Genomic DNA, 27,572 nt, shown 5'->3' on the forward strand with positions numbered 1-27,572 from the left:
TTGGCGTCGTGTAGGGTAAAACAATTAAGTCTGATGGCATTAGTTGAGGTTATTGCTTGGCGTGCTTTTTCGACAGCTCCTTCGTTTCCCGGAATTTGATTGTGACTGGGTATCCATATTAAGGTGATTGAATAGCCGGTGCGTGTGAGGTTGTAGATTCTGGTTCTGGATTTTTCTGGCGATTTCATTTGGATTGGAGATGTTTTCAATACTCCTCAAGGTACTACTAAGTGAGTCGCTAAGGATTACTGCTATAAGTATGCATTTTGTTTAAATGAGGTCTAAGGCAAATGAAAATGTCATTGCTTCGGCTGTGTATATTGAGCAAAAATTGGGTAGTCTCAGCATGGACACGTGGTCTTGGACTACTACAGCTGCTCCGACGCCGTTTTCCATTTTGGAGCCATCCGTGTATATTTCGGTATAATCGTGAAACTTAGAGGTGATTGAACGTAGATGTTGTTTGTAAATTATGGGCGCGGTGTCGTTCTTTGCATATTCATTTTGTTCTCTGTTGATGGGGTTGTTTAATAGCCAAGGGGCCGTCTGTATGATTTCGTTCTTGATACCGTCCAGGTGAGAGAATGGCATGTCTTTACATTATTATATATTTTGAATTGTAAAGATTGATGTTGTCACCTCATTTAAATTAATTATAAAATATCATACAAAGTACAAAATATTAACATTAGCAACATTTTTAGTTTTCAATACACACCATTGGTAGGTAATATGTAATTAGTCCAGCTAAATTTTTCCACTTTTTTGCAATTATTTTGATTACCTATCTAAAGAATTGAATTTTTAATATAATTATTAAATAATATTACAATTAAAAATATGCATACATACTTAATTTGTTTTGTAGTCTGTTGAAATATTTAAATCCAATATGTGAAACATTAATTTTATTTTTCACTGTTATCATTTTCAAATGTAATTAAACATAGCAGTATGAATATAATTTTAACATACAACATCTACTGAATTGTGGGTAATAGGTAGTTTATTTCATTATGGCAAAGGATTGATTCGAGGTGATTCGTGGACATTACTGACGAAATCAATAATCAGAAGTCGCAAAAAAAACATTCTTTTGCATATAAATCCTAGCCCTGCTTATTATTAATGTTGGGACATTTTTTGAACTTAATTTATGACCTCCAGTTGCGGTTTTCACGTGTAATTTTACATGAGACGTAAAAATATTAAATAGTAAATACACTATTACTCTAACACAGCGCACAGGAACAAACATTTTTAAATGGTATTGAGTTATCAAAATGGAGCGGAAAGATTAGCCAGTTATGATAAAAACTATTCTGTGGCTCTGTGCCATAGAGTAACTTACTCTATGTTCTGTGCATATAGTATAAATAAATAAAATATTATAAATTATATAAGACAGTCTCACAGATATAGATAATATTTCTTGACCAAATGAAAACAGACGTGCGTCGTGCGACACTGCGACGGCCGTGTATCTGTGACAACAGCTAGCGTGCAGCCCTCCACCTAGCAAGCAGCGCCGCTACCTACCCGGCGGCCGACGTTTATAATATCGTTGAGCGGTTGATTTTAATCGCCTCTGGCGGCGGTCTGCGTATGCGCTATTAACACTATATTACGAGCTTACATGGGTGTGCGTAGACGCACCTCGCTTGCACAAACTTAGGCGACGGTGGCTACCGCCTCAGTCGATCTCAGCGCTTTAGCGGTGGCGGCGCCGAGCGCATAAGTTACGTTACAGCGACGTGCAGCCGTTCTCGCGTTCGTATAGGTACAACTGTACAAGTTCTGTACAAAAAAATAATATTCAATATTGTTGTTTAAATTCTAAAACATTTAATGCCTGAAATACGAGTACCTATATAAATTAAAATTAAAAATTAAAGTATACGGTTCAAATTTTAAAATTCAAAATAGTACAAAATACTAATATAAAGAAACATATTATATACCTCACCCCAAAACCGCCACTGATGACATCATAAATTGCTTTTATTCGTGTATACGTTTACATTCGTGAAAGAATTTTGTTTCTACAGCTAACGAGAGCTGAGGAAAACTTGAAGTACGAAAACATGTTTATTGTAAGAAAAATTAAAATTTACAGCCGTCATGTGCTGCTGTGCTGACTATAGCGGCAGCGTTCAAAAATAGTGTTCATACCACCACCCCGCACCCTTGTGAACTTGGCAGCGCAACATTAGCAGACATCGATCCAATCAATCCAACAAATTTGTTGGTGGATTGTTGGACATTGTTGGACAACTTACGACATTTTTTTGAAATTATTTTCACCGTAAAAAAAATTTCTAGTTGCGCTGCCATGTTCACGCCAGCAGCGCAACTGTTTGTTGAAACATGTTTTTTGTTTTACACTGATTTGTCTCCATTTGTTGGACACTGTTGGACAACATTCAGAATTTGTTGTACGTTATTTCCAGAGTCGTGGAACTTTGTTAAGTATATTTTCAGTTAGCACTATATTAAATAATTCTTATCAAAATTTCTACTGTAGAATCATAAAAAAAAGTTGTTCATTTTGTGTATTGACGCAGTGTATATGTTACGTTCATTAACATTTAAAATTTAATGGAATTTATTTTCCTGAGAGTGAGGATTTGAACTTTTCGTGCTTAATAGCTTTATAAGCTTTGGCAATTATTGTGTTTTTTTTTATTCATTTATTTTCTATTAAGAAAAGTATTTAAATAACATCTTGAGTACATAATAAAAAATTAAATAAAAGTGAAATATTTATCAACTTTAAATATATTTTAATAAAAAATTCAATATAAGGAAAATATTTTTCAACTTTCAATATTTTATAATAAAACTATTATTATTTTTATGTAACTATATTTTCAAACAATATTGACATATATTATATTAAATATTTTATTTTTTTGTTAATAAAAAAGAATAAAAAATTAACAAAACTTTTTAATAATATATAAAATAATGTTAATTAAAATAAAAAGATCTTTTCATAATATGAATGATGTCATCCATTTTTTGATTTGAAGGAATGTACATTGCAATGATTATCCATAAGAACTTGTATGTTTTCCTTATGCATGCAGTAGCACAAGTTCATCGAATGGACCTACTGGGAAGCTGAATCGCAGTTAACGAGTTGTGTCCCGACCAAATTTCTCGTACAGTCGTACACGAATTGTGTCCCGATGATAAAAGTGGGGTACACGAGTTGTGTCCCGATAACACGAATTGTAATCCAACTGTTTTATGAAGTTTAAAAATATGCTATTTCGTTTATTGAAAAAAAAGTTTTTATAAATTCGAGTCGAGAAATTTTTCCATTTCAATGTTCTATAAAATATACCAACATATATTTTATAAGATATTTATAGGTACTGAATAAAATTCGATTCTGTCGATTATTATTATCGCGTGGAGATGTGTGCATGGAGCTACAACGATTGTCATTGTACATGTACATGTGTGTCTTGATCATCTACTATATTAAGATAACGAACTATATATTATATACGTCATATAACAATAAATTATAAATAAATAAATAAATAAATAAAATAGGGGTCAATGGATAAAGGTGTTAACTAACATTTTTGAAATTGTTCACAAACGCAACTTTTGTAACTAAATATTTGTAAGCCATGGAACTTTTTTGATATTCAATATATGAAATTACTTAGAAGAGTATAAATATGGGTCTAGGGGTCCTCTGTAACATACTATAACTTGGATATTGTACTTCCACCAAGTAACTAAAAAACGTCATTTAACACCTTTATCCATAAAATAATGGTATAAATATGTAATAGGTACTGTGAATAAATGAGTTATAAAGAAAAAATGTTTTTATGATTTATTTTTAATAAAATACATTATTAGTAAAAAAAAAAATATAATATAACTTTTATGTTTAGAACTTAAAACACCAATGAAAAAAAAAATAATTAACTTTTAACAAATATTAACCAATCAATATTTATAATATTACTATGAATAATACTTGTACTTAGAAAAAAAGAATATAATAAAATTAAGCTTATAATAGAAAATATTGTTCATAACACCACTTGAACTCATCAGGAACAAATTGTACTTGTGTTCTTATGTTGTCTAGTTTTTCTTTAGATATATTCCCAGTATTGTCAGTCAGTCTTTCTAAAGTATAGTTGTTAGCATTGTTTGTTTTATCCTTAAGGATATGCACTGTTTTAAATGGAACAGTTTCATCATGTGACTCTTTATATTGGTAGCTACCAAATTTACTTGTTCGTATCCATTTAATACTGTCACGAAAATATACTTTTTCACCATCAATATTTTTTTTTTTTTTTTACTAAGCGTAATTTAGATGGCAGTATCTCAATGTTTTGGAAATGGTGTTTCATGTCTAAAATGACAGCATTTTTTTGCTTGCTTCTGTAATTATTTGTCGATATTGCTCTGGTGTATATATATTTTGGTGCTTTCTGAGTCTTTTTTCGACTCTGCCAAAATCTCGGTCTGAGTCAAGATACGAATGTCCTACTTCTGGAAATGTATGGTCTATTATTTCATATAAACCTTTCAGAATCATATATTAATATAAAAATATTATATTAAAGTTTTTGTTTTGTCCAGAACACGAATCAGACCATATGATGAGATGTCTAATATTCTGTTGAAATGTTAACTGAAAGAGTTGAGTAAAATACATTTAACAGCTTCCAACTTCATTGCTACCTTTACCTGCTACTTCCTCAGTCCAACTAAACATAAATGGTTTGTGTCCATTTTCTGATGTTATTGTATGTATTCCAAAATTGTAAAACCAAATTTGCCGAAGATAAAATGCTTTTGAAGTTGACAGTTTAGGCAATGGCATTGTTTGCTGTAAATCCATTGTCATGAAACATGTGCTAGGATTTTCTAAAGCATATGCCCTATCTCTTTTTTGTACTTCAAATGCAGTTTTATATAAATTAATATGTTCGGCATTTTCACTTTCACCAGAGTCACATTTGCTACAAGTATCACTTTGTGGACTTCCAAAACCAAGATTAAATTTTGTGCAAAATATATTTCTATATGTTCCTTCTTTTACCTTGTAACATTGAGGTTTGTTTTTTTCATCACATTTTTCAATGTATAGTAAAAATAATTGATGTATATTTAATGTAGGAGATAAATACTTTCTATTTGGGTTATTATTTCTAGAATAATGGGAAGAGTCAGCAGGAAATGAATTAATATGTTCCACAATAAATGTTATGACATGATCCTGTATCTTATGGGGACGATTAGCTAAAAATACATTTACAAATAACACCGAAATTTAATTCAATAACAGCATGGATAAAGGCGGTAATATCCAATAACACTTTGTTCTGAGGAGTTAACATACAATACCACTTTTATCCACTACAACTAATGATTAATTCTTCTTATAACACCCTTATCAATTTTTTATTTTGGTAACTACTAAATAAAACCTTATCAAATTTTGATATAATGTTTATAACATTATAACACCTTTATTCATGCAATAAAATGCATTTTTGAAAAAATGTCAGTTAACACCTTTATCCATTGACCCCTTCGATTATGATGTGATAATAAATCATTAAAAATTATTATTAACAGTATTCACGTTGATAGTTAAAACATTAAAATTAAAAATACCTACTCATCGTATTATGATGTACACAAATAATATCTGTTTGAAAGATAACTAAAATATATAATACTTATTTATTATTATTTATTACTTATTGCTTATGTGATAGGTAACTTCTGTACTTAAAAATACAATATATACTATATCTATGTGTATGCATATTAACTTAACTGAGTTAAAAAAAAAAAAACTTCCATTTCACCGTATTATTGTCACTCACGCGAAATTCAACGATTATAACGCAATCGGTTTTTTCTCCGTTGTCTGATCGAGTCGGTCGAGATAAAAACAATATTAATATGTATTTATATCCGCACGCAACTAACTAACTGTGTACGATCAAAATAATGTCTATTTTGATTGATATTTCGTTATGAAATCTTTTTTCGTTGTTGGTTAAGTATAGTGTTTACTGTTTACTCAATAGTCATATTATTATGACGTATATTTGTGTATACACGGTTGATTAATAATAAGAAATTCATCAATAATATCACATTAATTTTTTTTTTTTTTTTGGTCCTGGGGGGGGTTTGACCCCGACCCCCCCCCCACCGTATGTACGCCACTGACCGTTATAATATTGTGGCATAATAAAATTATTTGCCAGATTGGACGAATTTTACGGTTTACCTATATTTCATTTGAAAAAATTTAACAAAATACTTTTTTAAACATAAAAAACAAAAAAAACCAATGCGCACAAAATACGACGACAAATTATTACGCCATTTCGATAATAATATATTATAACCGTATTAAAAATGCAAATAGAACACTTAAATTGGCACCGAACTTGATACGTTGATGTTTTGATATTTCTCGTCGTTATTACAATGGTCGCGACAACCGTATACTTGTAAAGGCGCAAAGGCCTGAATACGGGACAGTTCGATTAAAGACCGCGGCGCATTTTGTCCCCCCGAAAAAGTATATGGTTGCGCCTACCTTCAAACATATCATAGGTCCTTATCATAGGTTCGACAACTCCGAAGGATTTCTCATAATATAGGCGACCACTACGATTTTGGGGGATCCTATGCATTTTAACGTTGACTGTCCCGTTATGATATCTATAGTGTTTGGTTATATTTTTCGACAGGCTGCAGCTATAATAGGCATGTGAAATACTAAAATATAACTTTGGATTTGTATTAAATATTATTTTGTATAAACTATTCGACAATTTATTCGATTAGGTATATCGACGTTCGTACGTTTTACACAATACATAATATTACTATCTACCATCCTTGCACAATGTAAAGTTTATATTATTATACCTATCCTTGCCGTATCCGCCGGTGTTATTTGATGATTTATTAATTATGTAACAGTTTCCGTCGCGTTTAGTGTTTGAAGGTTTAAACACAGACTATATTATGTGGTTTAAATATTTCTTGGAACATAATATAAATATACCTATAATAGTCGTGTAACGTTTATACTGCATGTCTGTAGTCAATGTTCATTATCATTATAATACTCTGTATAAACGACCAACGAGTCTTTTGTTATTAGTATTTGGTATATGTTTTAACGATTTGTAGTCGTTAAATCTGTAAGTTTTACCAATTGATGTATACACTGAACAATATAAAAATAATAAGAAACAATAATTTTTTGTGTTCACGTGTTATTATTATAATAATATATTATTATATGAACAAATAAGTAATATCATAAAAAGATGAAAAATTTAGAAAAAAAGTAATATTATTAAAAGGGGAAAAATTTAGAAAAAAAGTAATATTATAAAGAGGAAAAATTTAGAAAAAAAGTAATATTATAAAAAGAGGAAAAATTTAGAAAAAAAGTAATATTATAAAAAGAGGAAAAATTTAGAAAAAAAGTAATATTATAAAAAGGGGAAAAATTTAGAAAAAAAGTAATATTTATATTTACAAGAAAAAAAGGGGGGCTCAAAGAATTAAATATATAAAATACCGAAGTAACAATAATTGAAAAATGTAACAATAAAATATAAAAAGTAAAAAAAAAAAAAAAAACGACGGACAGGAGACACAATAAACGAGGAGGGGAGGGGATACGAGATGGCTATTCGGTGCTGATTTGCAAAGTTTTGGCTACTGGTCACCTCTACAACGTTCTCGCGACCGGTCCCGCGGGTTGACGGGTATCGCGGGCGCGTTTGCTCGGACGCGTGTGACGACCTTGCCCAGCCGGCGAGGCCAGACCGAGTCGGCCGCGGGAGCGATGGACGACGCGGCGACGAGCGGCGGCTAGTGACGATTGACGGTGACGACGACTCGTTGGCGACAGACGGGTTTCGGCACCGCTGCCGCCGTAACGAGTCGCCTTCGCCGTCGTAATCGTCGGTACCGTCGTTGCCAGCGACGGTACTTCTACTAGCTGCCGTGTCGTCGTCATCGTCGTCCATCGTTCCACGCGACCGAAACTGCAGCCGGGCGCTCGCCGAGCCGCCAGAGGGTCTCGCGCGTCAACGACGACCGAGCGCACTACGCCCGCGAACTTGTCGCGCCATGGGTGGTCGGAGAACGTGCGCGGGTGACATACCGCCGGGCACCGTCCGTGCTCTTTCTCGTATCCCCTCACCTCCTTTGCGTCGCCGTCATCCTGTCCGTCGTCCTGTCCTGCCCAAGCACGGGGCTATTGACTGGTTCGTCGCCCGCAACAGCACAGTGAGCAGAAAACCCGTTTCACGCGCTTCCATCCAATAGAAAACCGGCTTCGTCTATGAGGAACGCGTTTCGCCGGCTCAAACTTGTCCGACACGGCGTCTTCTAGCGCTGGGTCGTCCAACCAGGAAGGCTCTTCGGAGTTGACGTCATCGCTTCCTTCAATCGCATCTTTCATCGTCGCGTCCACGGGGACCATCGCAGAGTTATCTTCATTATTTGATAATTCTGCGATGGACACCGCTTCGCAAGACAATGCACTTCTGGCCAAGATGAAAGTCATTGGCCCCACAAATATAATAAGTATACGATCGTATTCTTCGATCACGTCCTCATAATATAAAAAGTTTCCGTATACCATGTTTTCCAAAATAGCTTCAATATTGTCCATCACAATTGCATTTAATGCATCAGCGTTTTGAATATTGGTGCTGAGGGCCATTCTTTTAAAATTATGTGAAATGTATAATTTTTTTTTTGATTTTTTTTTGCGTTTTTATACCTACGCAAAGGTTAGAAAAATAATATTACAATAAGGATATATCAATGGTACCATAAATTGATAGTTAATATATTTATGTAAAGAGAATTAAAATAAATCGACAGTTAATGGTGGCGAAGTATAAACTGATTCAAAATGTGTAATCGGACGTATGAATAAACATCCAAACGAATATCTCCATGACAACAAAATAATATAATATTGTTCAAAATTGAAAATATATTATACGGCTAATTTATTTCCAAAGATATTACATAATAATATGTACATTTAAACATTATTCATGTTAACATGAATACTTCTATTGTAGAGGTAATGTAATAATTGGAATACCTTTATTGCTCGTCACAATAATTTGCTTCTAATCACAAAAAATAATTTTCATCCAAATATTAGAAATTAATATTTGAGGATTTAAAATAATGTCATTAGTTTACTCTAATATGGAATTCAAACTCATAATTAATTTATTGACACTCGATCGAGGCATCGAGTACTATAGTCAGCTTGCAACATAAGCACGCAAGGCAATTTTCAAAATATTTAGATTCATTCTATGCTATTTGCATACCACAAACCGTATTCACTATAAATTCACTAGGTAATAATAACATCTAGTAATATTGTATAAAATAATATTATAATTTATAACATATAAAATTAGTTTATGACAACAACCTGCCGTACTACAGAAAGAAAAATAAATTACTTACAGAAATTCCATATAGCCATAGGTACCAATATACGTATAATAATAGGTATATTAAAATATGTTTAGGCTGACAGATCGTTTGAAAAAAATGATTTATAATTAAATTAAAATTTAACACTTCCATTACAACTGAGTTTAATATTATAAAATGACAACAAAATAACTAAAACCGTTATTATTATTATAATAATTATTCTTGGTTACTTGGTAAGTAATTTCGTCCAAATTAGAACATAAAATAACTATAAAAAAAAAAAACTGTGATTTTATATTTTTGAGATTTGTTGGTTACAGAATAACCTACTTACGTGGAAGCTTGTTTTAAATTTTCAATCCTTAGCTATAAAATTTGAAAATTTTATCAATTTTTAGCAACAAAATAATTTTTAAATTTTAAATTTGACAAAATTTGTCAAAAAAATCGAACTTCAAATGCTGGTAAGAAAAAATTGTGCGTATTTTTAATATGTGTCAACTGTTATTGTAACAATATATCAGGAGCATTATATTAAATTTTCACGCTTTTTGGGCCGGTATTGATATTTATATAAAAAAAAACTAAAATTTGAAATTGTCCGTAAAGAGCTCAAAACAAATCAAAATATTTTCAAAATTGTATCAAGTATAGGAATTGACGAAATAAACATATGATATAAATTTCAAGTATCTACAGTTATTTATTTTTGAATTACAGCAAAATAAGAAAATCACTATATGAAAAATCAAGTAAATATCCAATGTTGTAAAAATTTTAACTTTAAACGCTCAAAGTAGAGAACTTTCGAATTACGCTTCCAGTAGAGATTTTTTTTAAAAAATTAGAAAAACTTATGAAGAATCTTACATTAAATTTTCAAATCTTAGTTTTAAAAAGAAAAATTTTTATGAATTTCTAACACTCAAATTAATTTGAACATTTTTACGTATTTTGTCGAAATTTAAATGCTTATAAAAAAATGGTGACAATGGAATTTTAATTTTTTTCAAATTTCATTGTAACAATAATACACTATGTGCCTTGCATTAAATTTTCATGATTTTTTACCAAACAAATTCAATTTTATTGAAATTCAAAAAAACTAAAATATTGGAAGCTGAATATGTCTGTTTACAGTTCAAAACCAATTTAAATATTTTAAAATTGTATCGTGTACCTATAGATAATGATAATATATACATTCAGTGAATATGTCATATATCTACAGTAATTTATTTTAGATGTATACCAAAATCCAAAATCGATTTGCTAAAAACCGATTTTGCGTAAAAATTCCCGTTTTTCCCGGTGCTTTGGAAAACTATTGGGAATTTTAAATTTTGACCTCCTCAATGCAACAACAATATTCACTTTCCCATCGAACAAGATACTGAAGTTGAAAATCGAAGCATTATTTGGACTAATTATCAGGTACACAGACACACAAACAAAAAAAAAAAACAAAAACACACATCATTGTAAAATCAATACATTCATCGATCCGCTCAGAATCTAAAATGTTTATTTATGTATAATGAACTATAAATTCCAATGTAGTTGACAGTTTAAAAAATATTTGTTGCATAATTAACAGTTATACTTATACACCATACACCGAATATTATTTTATTATATCATTCTAAATGTTAAAAAAAAATTTAAGTACATATATTATTTATGGTGATTGTATAAAAAAAGTATTGATACCCTGTATAAAAATGTTTGTGCATCGCCCGACGCAGTGGTGTAGCCAAGGGGGGCTAAGGGGGCTATAGCCCCCCAATTCACTGTGTTGACCTTAGAACAGCGTTTCTCAAACTGCAGGTCGTCGGTCAATTTTTGGTGGGTTACGAACAATTTTTTGAATTATACAGATTCCAAGAAATGTATGTTAATTTAATATTAAATATCTATATTGTGTTTTAAAGTTAGCATTGTTTATTATTATTATTATTATTGGCGTTTATTACGTTTAAATACTACAACCTCCATTGCATGTATAACCGCTTTGTGGTAACTATAGTATGTGATACGCTCTTCGATCCCATTTACAAAATAATACAATAAATTATCTATATGCGCTGTACACATTCGGAGAGAAACATCTCGCACGCCCGCCAATCGTGTCGTGACGACGAGTGCTCTCTATATCTTAGATAGTCGACGCGTCGTGTCATCACCTGATCACCGTCGCTCCGACGAATTCCTCCGTCGCCACGACAGACGCCGAGCTGCCGAACTGCGACAGTTCCGATCCGTAGTTGGCCGTCTGCGCCGACGCCGTGGCGCTGCTGCGCGTCCGCGTGCTAGTGTTGACGGGCGGTACCAAAGTTGTTGGGCTGGCACGACGACGAGAAGCTCGGGTACTGGTGCGGCTCGGCCGCCCGAGCCTGCAGGAGCAAGTTGAACACCGAACGCTCCCAGCAGAATATGAAGAACACGAACACGCCGCGGAGTGAGTTGATAGCGTCCGTCGCGTACCGGTAGTAAGCGGGCGCCTCGACCGCCCCCGAGATCACTTCGAAAACGAGTGACCATCAGGCAGAACGCCCATCAGGCAGAACAGCTTTAAGTACGGCGACAACCTGCGAACACGACAAGATGATGACGACAAATCAATACAAAGCTGAAAGTGGGCGCGCGTTTAATGCGGGCGGGGCTTGGGGAGCTGCTTGAGTACCATTTCCTGGGTTGGAAAAGTTCTGCACCCCGGTGGGTCAACTGACCCTGACCGACATACGAGTGGAGAATATCTTTCGCTAATGGCTGGTGGCCGGTTTCACTTGATATATAGGTATAAAAGTATAAAATATGTATAAAGTCTATGTATATATGTATAGATAATAGCAGCTAGTGAAATAAAACTGTACATAATTTTCGAGAATAAAACTACGTCATTGTAAATAGTGAAAATAATTGTTCGTCAATATTTGATAGACCAAATATTAATTATCATATTAGGTAATTATATTTCATATTGATATTATTATACATTAATAGCATTTAATAATATATTCCAATATCACACTTGAATTTTCGACGAGATATAATAATAGTAATACAATATTATACGATTAATTTACTAGTCAGTCAAACACCAACCGTCCACTATGGAGCAAATGATAAGTGAGAACAACAAAATGCTTTTGGTAATTGATGGTTACAAGTTTTGTTTTCATAAATTATTACAGTTTTTATACTAATTTTTCGTGTTAAATATAATATTATATAAGATATACCTAGCTTATCTACTTTTAATATTTTAATAAAAAAATTACTCAATGTGAATTTATAAAAATTGTTTTATTTAAGTGTTTGCCTTAAATGAAATATTATTAAAATTATTTGTGTAGTTATTTTTGCTTTTTATTTATATTAGTTGGACCAAACTTGTATGTAATCCGAAAAAAACTGGGAGACACAATTCGTGTAACCCGAAAAAAACATAGGGACGCAATTCAGTATTTGGGGCACAACTCGTTTACAGCCAGCTGAATAATTGAGATATTTCAAGTTTATAGTATTTTTTTATTTTATTTTTTTGTTTTTTATTTAAAAAAAATATTTAAATATTTTCCTATAATTACATTTTTTATAATATACTCAGAGTTATTTAAATATTTTACTTCTATTTAATTTTTTATTTTATAATCAGTTCTTTAAAAACTGTTTTTTATCTTATAAAAATTAATTAGCACAAAAAACATGTTCCAACAAACATTTGCGCTGCTGGCGTGAACTTGGCAGCGCAAAATTGGAAATTGGCCCCCAGTGAAAATAACGTCCAACAAATTCTGAAAGTTGTCTAACAGTGTCCAACAAATGGAGACGAACCTGTCTAGCACAAAAAACATGTCCCAACAAACAGTTGCGCTGCTGGCGTGAACATGGCAGCGCAATTAAAAATTTTTTTTACTGTGAAAAAATTTCCAACAAATGTTGTAAGTTGTCCAACAGTGTCCAACAAATGGAGATGAACAAGACTAGCATAAAAAACATGTCCCAACAAACAGTTGCACTGCTGGCGTGAACTTGGCAGCGCAAAATTGGAAATTGGCCCTTTGGCGAAAATGATGTCCAACAAATGTTGTAAGTTTTCCAACAATGTCCAACAATCCACCAACAAATTTGTTGGATTGATTTGATTGATGTCTGCTAATGTTGCACTGCCAAGTTCACAAGGGGTGGACCCCGCGCTCCACTGTAACCACACCGCACAATAGTCAAAACCAGATTTCATACCGAGACCGGCCGGGCCGATAACTCGCTGTTTATAAATAGTCAGTACGAAAACAATTATGTTGATGACAGAATATTTGTTTTATTATTTTCACAATACCCATGTCAAATGTAATATATCGTATATAATATTATTCTACTCAATATATTTTACACAAATTAAAAATCTCACAATATCATAGAATTGTTATAAAATGTTTAAAATAACTACGATTTAAATAATTATTTTTTTAAACCCGTAGAGAATTTGGCGATTAAATTATTACTTTTAACTTGAACTAACAAAATCTGAAATCTAAATCTCTATAATAAAAACACCGAAGGTACCTACATTTTTAATTAATAAGTATGTAGATACATATATTATAGATTATTTATTTATTGATAATATATTAATATATAAAGGGGTTGAACCCAATTCAAAATATGATAAAACAAATTACAGATGACACTAAAATACATTAAATTCAAAAGACATTCACAAATTTCTTCAATAGCATCTTTTTGGATAGGGAATTTGTCTAGTTGAATATTAAAAAAAAAAAAACAGTTGAGCGGAAATCCACAATAACTTTTTATGAACAACTAAAGTTAGAATTTTGACAAAATTCGTAAAAATTAAGAACATTTTATTTTTTTATCTAAGGTTTGAACATTTAATACAAGATTTCTCATAAGTTTGTGTCTTTGTTGGTCTTTATTGAAAAAAAATTCCTCACAGAAAGTCTAATTACATTTTTATGATCGTTTAAGTTCAAATTGTTACAACATTGAATATTCACTTGTTTGTCAACCAACGATTTTATTATTTTGATGTAATTCAAAAACGAATAACAGATACTTACAATTTTCATAAACTCATAGTATGTTAATTTTATCATTTTCTATACTTTATGAAATTTTCAAAATATTTTGTTGAAGGAAATGCACTCCCCCCCCACACAGCTTATATTGTCACTAAAAGTAGCTACTTATCTGCGGCCGTGCCTACCAACATATAATAGGTGCCCATTGATAAACGCCGACCGACCACCTCACACGCACACAACACACATTATTGTATATTTTATTTTTCTATGTTAATTGTGTAGTCCATGAATTACTATGTATTATATAAATGTGATAAATGTAAATAATCTAATTATGTAATCAGTGGCGTCATTTGGGGGGGGGGGGCAAGGTGGGCATTTGCCCCTGTCTGATTTTAAAAGCAGCCCTATGGGCCGGTGTCCAGTTGTTGCCGTTTTACCATTATTATATTTTATTAGTGCAAAAACGTGCCTATAATAATGTTATAATAATATTTTTAGTCAAACATTTGCTGTCTGGGAATTTTATAATATTTTCAGAAAATATTATAGTATGTACTAAGAAATTATTGTCACAATGATACATTTTTACTAATTGATAGTTCGAATATATTTAGACGTATGCGGGGACGTACACATTGTATGTATGTATTTATGTATGTTTGTTTGTGTGAGTGTGTTTTGTGAAGGAAAATGAACAGTTAGTATCATAATCTCGTATAGTTTAATTTCTAAAATCTAAAATGATTACAAATTCTAAAAACAACAACCGATTGACGCTCTTATTATTTATCATTGATCACGGACTTCATAACTTGCGACAGTCGTGTATGATTCAACTATTCTGCGTATTGTGTTAATTTAGTTGAGTACCTAAATTAAAATTAATTTTTTTCGTGACGCATGTTTACATTAATCTTTTAATTTGGGAAAAATATGATCTAAAAAAAATAGATGGGTGGTTAAGTGGTGCGACTAAAAATATAAAATTACCGCAAACTGCTCGAAAAGTATCGAAAATAATTTCTAGCATGTTAATAAACAGACAAAACTTGAGCCGGTAAGCAAGCAATAAAAAAAAAATATATTATAATTTAAGATAATATTAATTTGTAAATATATCATATACTTATATAAGATATATATATATTATATAATATATACTTATATACTTATAATGAATCAGGTAAAATTGATTTATAGATAATGCTGTTAATAGATTTTCAAAAATAAAAAAAAGAAGATATCTTAATAAACTACTAATATTTTTGCGGTTTTTTTTTACCCATTCGGGCCGGTCTAAACCTTTGCCCCCCTCTATTGAAAACTGAAATGACGCCACTGTATGTAATACGGTGTCAACAAACCCGTAAATTATTATTTCGTGTGCCTTTCGCCGTTTATATTATAATAATATTAAATCGTTATTATTCAAAGGCGCGAATCGCCGTAAAATTTCACTACATATTTTAATGTTTCAATCGCCAATTTTGCAAATCGCCACATAATATATTATTATTGAAAACCGCATTATTATTTCGTGTGCCGGTCGTCGTTCGAAAATTATATTATATTAATTTGCAAGTTCACCTAACCTAACCATATTTGTATCATTTGTCAAAGGCGCGAATTGCCATATATTATTATTATATTGGTTTTTGTGTCAATTTATTTATACAGGCACAGCCGCACAGGTATCAAGCTGGTCAGCCGTGCACCGACATACTAATTGTGAGTATTCATTTTATACATAATATTATTATTATTATAGTTTATACGAGCTTACTGCTCTAATAACTGTAGCTATACCTAGTATACCTATATTTTATTCTGTTGCCTGTTGGGCCAGAAGGACCTCATATTATTATACTTACACTGTACTATTTTATTCAAGTGCCGTGCTGAATTATTATTATATTTTATATTGTCGTGTTACTCTTCATTATATATATCTATTGTCATCTTAACAGTAATAAAGCAATTTAATTACTATTATAATTTAGTTGGGTACCATTTTTTATAATATTTTTCTGTCATTATTGTGAAGCACACACACACAGACTCACACACACACACACAGACGCACACACTTACACAGTTACACACCCACCACACACTATATCATTCGATAGTCTTGCTCGGCGAACCCGTGCACTTCTATTGAATTGCTAATACCTATATATTATACACATTTCACAGGTCGGTCGGTGTGTACTGTGCGTGCGAAGTATTCTGATGACCACGCATCACGGCCTATTATTGTCCGTATCTACCCGGCCCGTACAACTACAATACTATAATATAAAATCATAAAATATATTTTATTTTCAGAAACTTATGTCCACAATATAATATTATAATAAATCCATTATGTATCTTTATACAATAAATATTTTTTCTATTCGTGTGTGTCACTGAACTCCACCTAAACAGATGGATCTATTTTTATGAAATATTATATGTGTGTTTGGGTGGGTCGTTGAATGGTTTAGACTTACAATTAGACACGGTAGGTCCAACTCAGAGTAGTGCCCAAACAGGAATTTATAATATACAGTAAACTATAATATTTCTTGGTAGACTAGAATCTCAGTTTTTTGATTAGGATCATATATATATAAATGATTTGCCGAGTTTACTCGAGAGCAGGCAACATAAAACTGACCATGGGTGAAAAATGGATCCGTGTTATCGATGCCTGTAATTTTCAACTATTGTCCTTGCGCGTTGGCAATGGTCATCTGAAACACAGCTTGATGGGAAATTGAAGGCGCCTTGAATTCGAATAGATAGTCCCTTGTTATCATTCAAATTCTTGAAATAAGACAATAAGATAACCTATGGCGCAGCCAGTCAGAACTTTCAAATCAATGAACGTACTTTTTTAAAGACTTTAGTTGTAACCTTGTGCTGTCTTGGTGCAAATTAAAATATAATATTTAAATGTATGATTTATGACTTTGAAACGGTTCGCCCGTATCGTTAATAAATACTAAACTTATTTGCTTTCGGTTACCAAGTGTTTCTATTTCTATATTAAATATATTTATATTAACAATATTAGGGCTGAGTAAAGCGTCGATTTGTGCCGACCAGACTTATATAAGTGAGTCGACACAATCGGTGGCGCTTGGGTCTTAGTCGGGTAATCACCGGACTCTATTCATACAATGAGATATGATTTTATGTATATTATGTAAGACAAATATCGGGCATGGGAGCCGGCCGTCGTCGGTACAGACTTAAATAAGCGGTACCCCGACGATGAACCTGGCTCGGGTCGGACAGCTTAATTAAGCGCCTGGGTTGATAATGTGTTGGCCCTAAAAAGGGCCGTTTTATTGAAGTAACGCCGGAAACCGCTGAATATTCGACGATACCACAGAATTGGTTGATAGGCAGCGATTGATGATTGAACTGTGGCTGTATCCGCGGGTCTTATTACCGTTGAGCGGTAGCCGCGTGGATAGTCGACGTTGGTCGTCTGAATGCAGCGCTGTCGTCGCCGGACTGCAGTCGACACCAGTTTTATACTGTAGAGCGGTGATCTCGTCGCCAGTCGGCGTCTTCGGACGATGTTGGTAGCCGTGGGGCGGCGTATCGTCGTCGAACTGCAGGTCGACATGGGTCTTACACCGTAGAGCGATGGCCTCGCAACTGGTCGGCGGTTGAACGGCGCTTGTAGCCGTGGAGCGGCGTTATCGTCGTCGGGCTGTAGGTATGTTGAGTGGTCCGGGTCCTTCTTCTGTCTGGAACTCTTGTTGAAGTTGTTATTGTTGACAGTTTGAAGGTTTGAAATGGACTGACTAGAACATCGAAAGTGTCCGGTATTTATACCCTTTTCGACAATCTAGTCCATTGCTGATTGGTCCGCGTGATTGGTTTTTACAGATGAACATTTCCCTTTACCAGGTGTGGTTTTTATCTGTCAATCTGTTTTGTTTTACCTAATCGTTTTTGTTTGTTGGTCTTGAAAAAAACCTTTTTAGTCATTTCTGTTAGTTTATTCCGTAACAACTTTAAAAAAATATGTTTTAGAAAAATATGAATTATTTTTTTGGTAAAATGGTAATAGTCAAACTGCATTCGGGTAAAAAGCAGATAGTGGTCAAACTGCGCTTGGGCTAAAAAAAGGTATTTCAACAAAAATATCATGCATTTTAAAGGGTTAAACGTTTATAAATTATAATACACTCATTTCCCTTCCCAGTCACAGGCTTAGGACTGCCAATGATTTTATGATGGCCTGGTTAAAAATGATTATTTTATACATAGTACATACCATTGTCCATTATGTTAATATAATATGATATAAACATATAAATATAACATATATTAAATCATGAAATATTATTATTGTCATTATTATAACGGTGAACTTTAAATGCTTATAAATAAAAACGGTGACTAACCGTAAACAGCTCAAAATAAGTCAAAATATTTGGAAAATGTTATGGTGTATAGAAAATACTAATATAAACATTCTGTCAACATTTCATGTACCTACGGTCATTTGTTTTAGAGTTGCAACAAAAACCAAAATCGATTTTCTCGAAAACAGATTTTGTGTAAAAATTCCCGTTTTTCCTTAAATTTTCTTTTATGTTTCACGTCGCTTTTGAAAACTACTGGGAAATGTTAACTTTTGACCCAACTAGCTTTACTTTACTATCAGAAAAGTTACTGTTGAAGAAAATCCAAGCACTTTTACTGTCCAAAAAAAAATAAAAATAAAAAAGGTGGGTAAGTGGATGTCGCTCTGCTGTACAGTAGGTTACAAGTGGGTCACTGTTATAGATGGTGTTAAATTTGAATTCAATGATATAATATCATTTTATAAGAAAAACGATTCTGAACGAAAACGGTCAGTCAGCCTATGTTATTACTTATTACTAAGTATGTTTGATGATATTATTGTGAATAAAGTAATTTATATATTTACTTATTTACGTGGAACGTTGTTTTAAATTTTCAATCCTTGGCTACAAAAGTTGAACATTTTATACATTTTACAAAATAATTAATACGTTTTAAATTTGATAAATGTTGTCAAAATTTGAACTTTAAATGCTTATAAAAAAAATTGCGCCTATGTATTTTTAATATTTTTCAACTGCTATTGTAACAATATATGAGGAGCCTTGCATAACATTTTCACTCTTTTCTAATTAACAAATAAAATTTTATTGATATTTATTGAAAAAAAAACTAAAAAAATTGAGAACTGACAATGTCTGTAAACAACTCAAAAAGAGTCAAATTATTTAGAAAATGTTATGGCGTTAGAAAATGCTAATATAGACATTCAGTCAAAATTTCATGTACCTACGGTCAATTGTTTTAAAGTTACACCAAAAACAGATTTTGCGTGAAAATTCCCGTTTTACCTTAATTTTTCTTTTGTTTTTTATGTCGCTTTTAAAAACTACTGGGTCCTAAAAAGTAATGACAGACACAAAAAAAAAAAAAAATTCATCATTGTAAAATCAATACATTCATCGCTTCGCTCAGAATCTAAAATAAAATATAATATAGCCATAACATAATAATATAACTATATTATCATGTATTCTTATAAGCCTTGTAACTAATATAGCTACTATTTTTATTCATACGTACAACCTTGTACCTACTGGTTTCTTCATAATAGTACATACATAATGATAACATAGATAACACTGATCGCGCTCGCGCCGAACCCGTTCGGTATTGTCTAGTTTCTATTATGTTCGCAGTGGCAAGTACGATTGTGCAGTGTACTTTGCGACCAGTCCGAGCGATGACTCGGCCGATGCATCAAGACGCCGCCGCTGCCGCTGTTTTACGGAGGACTATGGTGCTGCTACTTTTGCTATTGATGTTCTCCTTGTCGTCGTTTCCATCGGTCACCGCCGAGTGCCCGGACGGATGCACGTGCGAAGAAGAAGCTTATGTCCATTGCTATAATCAGGCCCTGGACCGGATACCCGAAAACATACCTCCGGCTACCAAAGAGCTGTAAGTCGACTATACGGAAGATAATTCCAACGTTAAAACGCCGGGTATCGAGTTTGAAAATGTACTTGGTAATTTACTTTGCCCGAGTATTGCGAAATCTAATTTATCAATAATTTATGCCCAGGCTTGGATTTGAGGTTGTAATACTAAGTGATGCACATCAATAGGACGTCAGATGATCACTATTTTCACTCGAAATTAAACGCGTGTTTTTAAAACGTAATATATTTCATAATCAATAATCATATTAAATTGTAATTTCGTTGTAAAGTCAGTGGTTAACGTTAATATTATCGTTTGAAAAAATACGTTTGTGACAATGCGTGTAGTTACACTACCCAGTGCATACACACCAAATTCTGCGTACGTTTTAACTTATTAACTTTTAAGTTCCAAAATTAACATGATTGGATTAGGGAAAAATACAAATTTAAAAATTTTTTTATGATAATAAGAAGAGCCATAACGCGTGCAGTCCTCGGTATTATTGAAAAAAATAATTATATCGGTATTACACATGATCGATATCCGTAGGTACCTAAGTACAAAAAAAATAGAAAAACAAGCAAAATAATTTACATAAATTGAAGGCCAATAATATTATGAAATAATCATATATTTGGTATGATAATAATTAAACAAATTTTATTGTATTCCAGGAATTTGGAGTATAATAAAATCAGGGATATCGAACCATTAGCTCATCTGCCAGAGTTATCGGTCTTGTGAGTTATAATATAATGTCTATACTTTTAAATGTATAAATAAACATTATTCATTAATTATATTTATAAAATATCTCATAATACCATCGGATATACGACAATAAACAAATTGTGTTGTATTCCAGGGACTTAGAGAATAATGAAATCATGGTTATCAAATCATTAGCTCATCTGATAGAGTTACAGAACTTGTGAGTTATAATAAAATGTCTACACTTTTAAATGTATAAATAAACATTATTCATTAATTATATTCATAAAATATCTCATAATACCATCGAATATACGACAATAAACAAATTGTATTATATTCCAGGGACTTGAGCCACAATAGTATCAAGAATATCGAATCATTAGCTAATCTGACAGAGTTACAGTTCTTGTGAGTTATAATATAATGTCTACACTTGTAAATGTATAAATAAACATTATTCATTAATTATAATATTCATAAAATATCTCATAATACCATCGGATATACGACAATAAACAAATTGTGTTGTATTCCAGGGACTTGAGCTATAATGAAATCAGGAATATCGAATCATTAGCTAATCTGACAGAGTTACAGTTCTTGTGAGTTATGATATAATGTCTAAACTTTTAAATGTATAAATACTGTGCTGACAATGCGTGTAGTTACACTACCCAGTGCATATATACCGAATTCTGCGTACGTTCTAACTTATTAACTTTTAAGTCCCAAAATTAACGTGATAGGATCAGGGAAATATTAACATTTTGAAACTGTTTTATGATAACAATAGCCATAACGCGTGCAGGCCTCGGTATTAATGAAAACAATAATTATATCGGTATTACACATGATCGACATCATATAAGTACTAAAAAAATAGAAAACAAGTAAAATAATTTACATAAAACTTGGGCCAATATTATTATGAAATAATTATGTATTTTGTATGATTATAATTAAACAAATTGTATTGTATTCCAGGGTTTTGAGCTATAATAAAATCAGGGATATCGAATCATTAGCTCATCTGACAGAGTTAAAGACCTTGTGAGTTATAATATAATGTCTACACTTTTAAATGTATAAATAAACATTATTCATTAAGGGGCCTCGCTACAGCCGTCAATTTTAGCTGAAAAGACCTACAGTATTGACAAAATTAAAATTAGTTAACGTTGTCCGGTTTTGATTCTGAAAAAAAAATTGAACTCACCAGAAAATTGTCTATGGATCCTACGAAGCACTTTGTAAAAATTAAATTTTATATTATTGTAAACTGTAATTGAAAACTTGAAAATATCAACGTTTTCGAAACATAATTAAAATTAATATTAAAAACGGAACATGTTTCGTACGATCTACAGACATTTTTTTGCTGAATTCAAATATTTTTTCAGAATAAAAATCAGACAACGTTAACTAACTTTAATTTTGTCAAAACAAATGTATATTTTTGTAAAATTCGTAGTAGTGAAATTGATATGGTTGTTGAGTTCTTGAAATGTGCATACGCGTACGAAAGAGGATACCCGCATTAAATTTAATTTCACTCACACTGATAATAATATTTTATAACTAACACGTTGATCCCCGGGAGGCTATGACAAGATTAGAAATTACCTAAATGTTGCCGCTTAAATAATGAACTTAGCGAAGCCCCCTTAATTATAATAATAAAATATCTCATAATACCAGTAGATATACGTAAATAAACAAATTGTATTGTACTCCAGGAACTTGGAGAATAATGAAATCATGCATATCGAAATCATTAGCTCATCTGACAGAGTTAAAGACCTTGTGAGTTATAATATTATGTCTACACTTTTAAATGTATTATAAACATTATTAATTATTATAATCATAAAATATCTCATAATACCAGTAGATATATGACAATAAACAAATTGTATTGTATTCCAGGGACTTGAGCTATAATGAAATCAGGGATATCGAATCATTAGTTCATCTGACAGAGTTAAAGACCTTGTGAGTTATAATATAATGTCTACACTTTTAAATGTATAAATAAACATTATTCATTCATTTTAATCATAAAATATCTCATAATACCAGTAAATACACGACAACAAACAAACTGTATTGTATTCCAGGTACTTGAATAATAATAAAATCAGGGATATCGAACCGAAATCATTTACTCATCTTACAGAGTTAGAGACCTTGTGAGTTATAATATACCTAATATAAACACTTTTAAATGTATAGACATTATTAATTAATTATAATCCAGAATGTAAACATATTTTCAGAACGTTGAGCAACAATGATATCAGTGAAGTCAATGATATCAGTGAAGTGAAAAATGGTGCATTTGCAAACCTTTCGAAGCTTCAGTCATTGTAAGAATATAAAATTAACAAATAGCTAGTGATTATATATTGATTTATATCATATTATTACCTATATATTATCGATATGATACATTATTTAATTATTAGAATTTTGTATGGAAATAAAATCGAAAACATCGAGCCTCTGGTTTTTAATAACTTAACGAGTTTGATAGAATTAAACTTGTTTGACAACAAAATTCATAAGCTTGATTTGGAAATGTTTAAGGGACTTACAAAACTGGAAAAAACTGTAAGTATATTGTATATTTAACACATTTTTCATGTGATCGTATTGTTTAGCCGAGTGAAAATGACATTTTATATTTTATAAATAGGTATTTGGACCACAATACGATTAGTAATATTCCACCTGGAATATTCGATTCATTAACGTCGTTGAGTCTTTTGTAAGTCAGCATGAACTGCCTACAATATATAATATATATTATTAACATTATTATAATTGTTATACTTTCATTATTTGAATTATATCTTTGTTTAAACAAAACATTTATGCTTTCTACTATAGACGGCTTAACCATAACCCGTTGACGTGCGATTGCAATATGCTGTTGTTTGTAAACGTGCTGAAGAAAAGTTACCCCCAGCGAGATGTACTCGGGATTTACGACCCGTCGTGTCATTTCCCCGTAGAAATGAGCGAAAAATCGTTGAAGGAAATAACCGAAAACGATTTTAATTGCAGTGAGTAATGATTCTAATTAAATAAAACATAAAATATGTAACATAATATTATATACTATAAGCTACATAGTAGGTAGTCTGCAACAGTGCTGTACCTATATTTATTGTTGTACAGCTATAAGTGCGTTTCGCCTTAATATTGTTTGAAATATTGTACTATTGTTTGAAATATGTTATCGGAAACGAGTTGTTTTATTTAATAATGTGGTGATTTTCACGAATGTATTATATATATCGTTGTACATACAGCGTCTCCGGATGTAATCGTGGTACCAGAGAACAAGACGGTGTCGGTCGGTGAACAGTTACAACTCTCGTGCAAAGCCGTAGGAGACCCGGAACCTTTTATAACGTGGGCTAAAGACGACATCGATCTAGAACTTGGCCAAAGAGTTCGGGTAAGATAATATTAAGATATACGACAATTGATCTTTAGGGCAAACCCGGTGAAAAATTAGCTTATACATAATCGTGCACTGGTGTTAAAAAATGTTCTATTAATTATTTACTTTACATTCATTGCATAAACTCAAACTTTTTAGGAATAATTTTCCCAATAACATTGCATCCCTTAAAATATTCTCAATTTGATGCAACATTACTCATGAGGCTAGCCCCCCCCCCCCCACCATTTGCGGCTATGCTCAACCCACAAAGAATCTAGCACAAAATCCCACCACTAAAATCTCGCTCAAACTGTTGAAGTTAAAGAAAAAATTTGCTTACTACAAAAAATAATTTTTAGATTCTGAGGGGTTTCGTGTTTTTTTTTTACGTATGGCATCACCCCCCCCCCCCCCCCCCCCCATCGTTTATATAGAGTTATAAATACTAAACATCGACCTGGGTTCTGCAGTTTAATGACGTACCTATAAACGCTACACCCGTATTATGTTCTAAGAAATATTTAAACCATCAAATACTTGATAGGCACTCTTTTTTATTTGAAAATAAAGTTAAAAATGTATAAACAATGTTTATTAAACATTCATATGATTTAACATTGAATTTTAATTTTACATATGCATATCCATTATCCATAATACAATAAAGTATAATATATTATAAACAACACTCGTTACTTATTGGCTATTAACAATATATTTTCAGCAGAACTACTTCCCTGGTTCTTTTTTATGACGTATTTTACCTATTGTCAGTACCTAGTTAATTTTTATCATTTATTTTACTTTTTAATATTTAGAGTAATAAATTTCAAATTATTGCACTGTTAAATATTGTAAATATTAATCCATATTAAACTACTTACTGCAGGTATTTCAAAACAATACATTGGTTATATCTAAAGTAGAAAGAACGGACGGCGGTCAATATAAGTGCGTGGCGTCCAATTCTCTTGGACAAAAATCTTTCGAGGCGATGGTTAACGTAAACGGTAATATCATGTATATCACTATATAGTCATATATCATTATTATACTATCATACAAATTCTAAATCTCGTGTGACTTTGATATTCCAAAAAATCAGAATTTGCATAATACATCCTTCGTCAATCACTCTTTGTGTGATACACAAATAAAGTAATCCTGTATTTTATAACCAGGCGCAAATCTAAAACTATAATAATTAAGAAAGGTCATTTTATCGAAAGAACAAAAAGACAATACACAATTTAAAAGTAATGAAATTAAATTATTAACAAAAATTAGAACATTTTTAATTTTTGTTAAGAGGACGCTACGCTCATGTGTGTTGTCTCCGTCTTACGAATGAAAATATCGCAAAAACTGTTTTGCGCGCGAAAGAACCGAGAAGGTTACGCTCATACCTAAGAAAATACATTTTCACCACATAAAAAGTGAACATTGTTTGTGATATTCTGTTTTTATCTTTTCGATATCGGAACTACAAAAAAAGTTATTCAAGTTAATGGATTTTGTAACAATATCAACGTTTTTTGTAAAAGTGATATCAAAAAAATAAAAACAATAATATAGCAGGTAATGTTTTGAACTATATTGTATATCTATATCAATTTAGATTCTTAACTATCACTACAATTTGTAATCATTTAAATTTTACACGTAATACCAATACAATAACGTCCGATACACAATAGACACACGTGAACGTTAAATGAATAAAAAAAATACAGATATAACTTTTACCCACTTAGTATATATTATTTTTTTAATTAACTATAATATGTATAATTTAATTTAGGTTTGGCGGAAAATGGTTGTAATCCCATGTTTGGAGTAATACCGTGTTTTTTTTTTTATCATTATTATATTATCGAATTGCCTATTGTATAATGACATATTGTAAAAATATTATTATTATTTTTGTGACTTGTGTATTGTATAGAATCTATTATTATTATATTAGTGGCTAGCGTATTATGTATATGCCATATTGTAAAATATAAAATAAAGTAACCACTGCAGAACTGGCAGAATTACAATATAGTTCACAGTTTATTATTTTCCTGTACAATCGACTCTTTTTATTTTACACGATAATTTCTAGTGAAATACGATCATTTTATAGACACTGTACAATCATCACTCTTTCCAAACCTGGCAACACATTAAATTACCTTAAATTTATTATAGGTACTTTATTAAAAACAGAAACAAAATAATAACCAGATGATGTTATATAGTACTATGACGTTAGGAAATAAAACGTAAAAATATTTTTACATTATCAAAAAACTTTTGTACCATCATCTCGTATAATTATCGTTCATTTTCCACACATACTATTATATCATACAACTGTGTAAAAATAGATCGATGATTATTCTGTACCTACTCATTGTATAATTTTTATTCCGGGTCAACACACAGATTCTGGTTTTTATTTTGTTTCTGTTTTTAAAAACAATTTATAGTTTAAAACCAACCCCCGACTGTGTTGGGAAAAGATGAATTTATGACTTACCTATGTTTTGTTTTCTCGTCCAGTGTGGATCCGATATTATACATTTAATAACTTAATTAATAACCTTATTACCTACGTAGGTAGTGGCGTCCACAGGGGGGGGGGGGGGCTAACGGGTTGAAGCCCCACTCCCCATTGACCGTATTATTATTACTTAAAAAAATAAATATTTATCAAGTTTTAACCGTCAACTATTATAGTTGACGTACTATAGTAGTACGCAAGACGTACATTTCATATACGTCTTACCAAATTGAATTAATTTTTGAAAAAAACATTGTATTTGCATACCAGTTTCCTAAAATTATCTGTCATTTTTCGGTAAATGTATGAACTACAAAGACGT

General features: G+C 31.7%; 1 long non-coding RNA gene and 1 pseudogene across 1 annotated transcript in view; both read left to right on the forward strand.

The window, feature by feature from the left end:
- LOC132947118 (uncharacterized) overlaps positions 1–27,572 on the forward strand; it is a 105,735-nt gene that overhangs the window by 11,685 nt on the left and 66,478 nt on the right. The gene's annotated exons all lie outside the window — the stretch shown is intronic.
- Positions 20,264–26,749, forward strand: LOC132947117 (leucine-rich repeats and immunoglobulin-like domains protein 1; annotated as a pseudogene).

Source organism: Metopolophium dirhodum, chromosome 6 (assembly GCF_019925205.1).
Source record: "Metopolophium dirhodum isolate CAU chromosome 6, ASM1992520v1, whole genome shotgun sequence".
Classification (NCBI taxonomy): Eukaryota; Metazoa; Arthropoda; class Insecta; order Hemiptera; family Aphididae; genus Metopolophium; species Metopolophium dirhodum.